The following is a 4,679-nucleotide window of genomic DNA, read 5'->3' on the forward strand; positions in this document are numbered from 1 at the left end:
GGCTCTGAGGTTTTGGTACTCAGCGCATACACAAGACGCTCCGCATTGTAAGGCGTGCTGTCCACTTTGGAGAAAATTTTAGACTTTTAATGGCGCCTTATAGGTGTGAAAATACGGTACTTGTTTATTTGGTTCACACCTTAGAGATGGCAGTCAAGCTAGCCACAGCTGTTGCTCATGCTGTGCATGGTAGTAACATACGGTAAGAAGGCTAGTTTCAAGATAACCCTTACCTTTATTTTGAAATAGTGCGCTCGCGGCTATCTTGACTCGTCTTCCTGACTCAGGTTTTGCCCCCACAAACTGTTGCCACCAAATCAACACATCATTCTGAAACTATTTCCAATCCCTAATTAATTATGCCAAAAAAAAATATATATATAGTATTAATTATGCTGACATTGACATACGGCATCTGTTGCCAGCGTTGACAAGAGCCGTTCGACTGCTTTTCAAAGGCAGTTTAGTTGGCGAAAATGACTTCACACTTTTTCTGACAGACTGACACAGGTTACTGTTCCTTCTGATCTTTTTATTATTCATTCATTCATTCATTCATTTTCCGAACCGCTTTATCCTCACTAAGGTCGCGGGGGGTGCTGGAGCCTAACCCAGCTGTCTTCGGGCAGTAGGCGGGGGACACCCTGAACCGGTTGCCAGCCAATCGCAGGGCACACAGAAACAAACAACCATACGCGCTCACACTCACACCTAGGGACCATTCAGAGTGTTCAATTAACCTGCCATGCATGTTTTTGGAATGTGGGAGGAAACCGGAGGACCCGGAGAAAACTCACGCAAGTAAGGGGAAAACACGGAAACTCCACACAGGAAAGCCGGAGCTGGAATTGAGCCCAGTACTTCTGCACTGTGAAGTCGATGTACTAACCACTCGACCACCGGGCCGCCCTCTTTTTATTGTATTTTTTTACTTTTTTTTTTTTTTTTTTTTTTTAAACAAACCACACTGACTAAAATGTGCTTTAGTAGCTGGCAAATCACCGCGATGATGCTGACATCACTTGGCCCTGTACACATTGTTTGTTGAGAAGAAAATACAGGTTGCTCAGCTGCTATGGCACAGTTTAAATTGAAAACATTTTTGATGATCTAAAAATGAAAACTAGTCGGTCATTTATTATTAAGTGAAATGTGCTGTTTTTTTTCTTCTGTATTCACAACCGCTCTATAATCAAGCAAGAATGCTACATCAGAGTGAGTTGTTTTATTTTGAACTCAAATGCTGTATTGCAGAGTGACTATTCTGCCTTGTGATAGAAATAAAAACAGGTCTTTGTTTATTAAAATTATCTGTCATTGGTTTCATTGAAATTTTGTGTATCAAAAGTACTAGTAGTATTGTTGAATACTCGTAGTGGTATCGGTCTGAGAAAAGTAGTTTCGAACATTTCAAGTTGTAAACAAACCTGGCCAATTTGATTGGTCAAAAATAAAAGTCAAGTCAATAAGATGAGGCTTTCGAATCTTGAAAAAATCAAACCGTTCTTGGAATTTTCATTTTGTCGTATGCTGGTAGATGTCATTTCGTCTGCGACAAAGATTTGCCGCCTGCCATGTTTTTGCAGTGCTCCACTTCAATCCTGCGTGGCCTCAAGAACTCACAATTGAGCCACTGATGCAATGAAGGCGGTTAAGTTCTTGTAGAGTGGGGGAAGGAAGATTCCTGCTCAAGGCCCAAGTGTGTCACCGGGTGGCCCCAAAAAAAAAACTGGGAACTGACATGGTGAAGAACAGTTTGAAGTTAGATCTCTACAGTTCATTACGACATAGTTTCGTCTCTGCGCCCATTTGCAGCAATTATCTTCAAACATGTCTCATGTATTTAGAGACAAATCTTTGAATTGACTTTACAGGGTCAATGACTGCAAGTTGATATTTTACATTGCTAACATGTATGGCCGTGCATCAACAAACCTCTCCAAAATTATGTTGAATCGCTCATTTATGATGCTGTCATTGATTAAATTGGTCTGCACTCGTGTCAAGGCCGCTCACAAGAGAAATTAGTCACCTTTTCTTAATAGTTGACTCTACTTCAAAGAGAGTCATGAGTGATGAGAGAACCCCCCCCCAAAAAAAAACAAACAAACAAAAAAACTGATGAGGTGAGAAGTGAGTGTAATATTCACAAGTTTACCTCTCTGGCTGATTTGTCAATGAAGCAAAACAGCTGCTGATTTAACAAAACAGGCCCGCTCAAATGTATCTTATCATACTTGTTCTTGTCGAAAAACCAAGCCATTGTGAGGCCATATGATGAGATAAAAGCCTCCTGAGGATATCCACTGGACTGGCAGTTCTTCATTTCTTATTTTGTCCTCGTTATCTACTATATGTGGTCCTTCTATAGAGCTCCCACTTGTGTTCAAATTTAGATACCCCATAACCGAAATGTCTGGTTACGGACCATATTTAAGTAAAATGTCTGGCAAAGCTGGAAAAACATGCAGTTGTAACGAAACTACAAGGATGTACTGGAAATAAATCCAGTACTGTCGAAGTACCACTGTACTGTAACTGTAACAGGATTTTGAATCATTTCAATCTACAGCCTTCATAACAAAATGAAATACACACGCCCACATTTCTGCCCTAGTCGCTTCTCGAGGTGAAAAGTGATTGATGGTCGCCTTAGTTTTTTGAGTAAAGTCTTGTTTTTTTTTTAGTATTTGGCATCGCCTTCTGCAGTCCTCGTCGCCATCTTGCTCCATTTGTTTGCTTTGTGGCTCAATAGGATTAAGTTGAAATTGACATCCGTTACGCGTGTGCACGTTTGTTTTTTCTGTATACAATGCGTTTCATAAGTTAATGGAGGAAATAAAATACATGGCAATTAATTTCATATTGTAATCTCACACTCACACACACACACACACACACATACAGTATGGTACATTTAATTATTAACATTCATGGCTACAACGGTAGCTAGTAAAAAACAAAGCAAGCAAGTTGTTTGCTCCAAAGCAATTTTCTGACTTTAACTTGGAGCCCAATACAAGGGATAACAGTTAACTCTTATTTCTTTATTGTGAAATACAGGGAACGCCAATTCGCACAACAGCAAAACTTAAAACATTTTGTCGAATGGCATGAATAAAAATTTTGTCAAAGTACTTTGCTTTGAGTTCACCAAGGTTTTTTTCTTTTTGCAGTGTAGTCAAAAAAGCACACTGTAAAAAAAAAAAGTTGGGTGAACCCAAATTTTGACGGCAAAAAAACTTAAATTGGGAAATTTAATCAAATATTTGACGTTTTGCTCATGTGAGAATTGGCTTTCCTGCATTCTCAAGAAAGAAATAAGAAATTGCAGAACTAATTGTCCTTTGCATTGTACCCCAACCGGAAGATATAAATAAAAACAACTCAGAAAATTGTTTTGGAGCAACCAACTTGCTTGCTTTGTTTTAATAGCTACCACTGATGCCATTAATGTCAGTCATTTATATTTCAAAGTTGAATGACTGTTTTAGCCCAACTGTTTTCTTTTTTGTTTTTTTGTTTTTTACAGTGGAGTTCCCTTATGAGCTGTTTGTGAGTGAGCGAAGGAGGTTGTTGCGAACAGCTCGCGCTCAGCCAAATGTAATCAGTCAATAAAGGCCCTTTTTGTCTTCCTGAGCATTCCTAGGCTGTCCGAGATCAGAGCGAGGGCGTCTCTTGTTGGTTCTACTGACCTGTTGCTGCCTGTTGCTCACTTCCAAGGTCCAAAGTGACCATGTGTCAGAGATTTTCTCGGACAAAGTTAAAGAAATGACTCGGCACACAGGAAAATTGTCTTCAATATCGGCGGGAGGGGGATCTCTGAGAGCGAACGACGGTAGTTGCTCCGATGATCACACTCTCGAGCTCCCTTCCCGCCAATTCCGACTTTTATTGTAACATACAAGGAAAACACTGCCCCCGACATTTGCATACCGCACCCCCGGTCCGGCCCCTCGGTAGTGATTGGTTACCTGAGTTTAAGCTTTGAACCACCAGTACATTGGCGCCTTTCTGTCTGGTCCACACTGTATCAACATGTTGCAGACTTCGCGGACGACAAATGTCGCCTGGGCGCGACGGGTGTTCTCAACTCGTCTTTTGTTGTTCAACCGCTGTTCCCAAATTATTCATTCCCCTTTTGTGACCGAGTTTCGCCCCCTCCCCTGTGATTGCCCACCTGCATTGACGTGCTAATTGTGGACTTCAACAGCCCTCCGGCCAGGTGGCCGGCGCCTTTGTGCACAGGCATTTGGAAGTGCTGGATACGCGCCCAAACGTTTAGATGTGTCCAAATTAAATGAAACTTTAAACATGATACAATTTTGCTCATAAATTCCTCTAACATTATGACAACCAATTCCTCCCAAACTGCAAATCTTGACTGAGCTCTAAATTGGTAACCGCGAACAACCTTCACCGTGACCTCACACTGCGAATTCACCCACGTGTTGATTATCAGCTTTGGTTTAGGGCAGGGGTGTCAAAGTCAAATGGATGGAGGGCCAGATAAAAAATTTTGCTGCAAGCCGAGGGCTGGACTGATCGAATGTTCATTGAAAATTTTAAAAATGACCACACATTGTTTATTGAACCAAATTTAATTGACTGAAAACCTAACAAATACATTCCAATATGGTCAGATAAATAAAGCAACATTTTTTTATGGCTATGTCAGT

The 4,679-nt window shown here is 40.9% G+C and overlaps 1 protein-coding gene across 3 annotated transcripts in view; it reads left to right on the plus strand.

The window, feature by feature from the left end:
• tsc1b (TSC complex subunit 1b) overlaps window positions 1–4,679 on the plus strand; it is a 26,545-nt gene that overhangs the window by 3,265 nt on the left and 18,601 nt on the right. Inside the window, exon 1 of one of the 3 annotated variants that reach the window (XM_019894517.1) lies at window positions 3,589–3,610. The exons of the other annotated variants lie outside the window; for them this stretch is intronic. The gene's annotated coding sequence lies outside the window, so the exon portion shown is untranslated. Of the gene's footprint in view, window positions 1–3,588; window positions 3,611–4,679 lie in introns of those variants that run through there. 3 annotated transcript variants of the gene reach the window in all.

This window comes from Hippocampus comes, unplaced genomic scaffold (genome assembly GCF_001891065.2).
Source record: "Hippocampus comes isolate QL1 unplaced genomic scaffold, H_comes_QL1_v1.1 scaffold123, whole genome shotgun sequence".
NCBI classification, from domain to species: domain Eukaryota; kingdom Metazoa; phylum Chordata; class Actinopteri; order Syngnathiformes; family Syngnathidae; genus Hippocampus; species Hippocampus comes.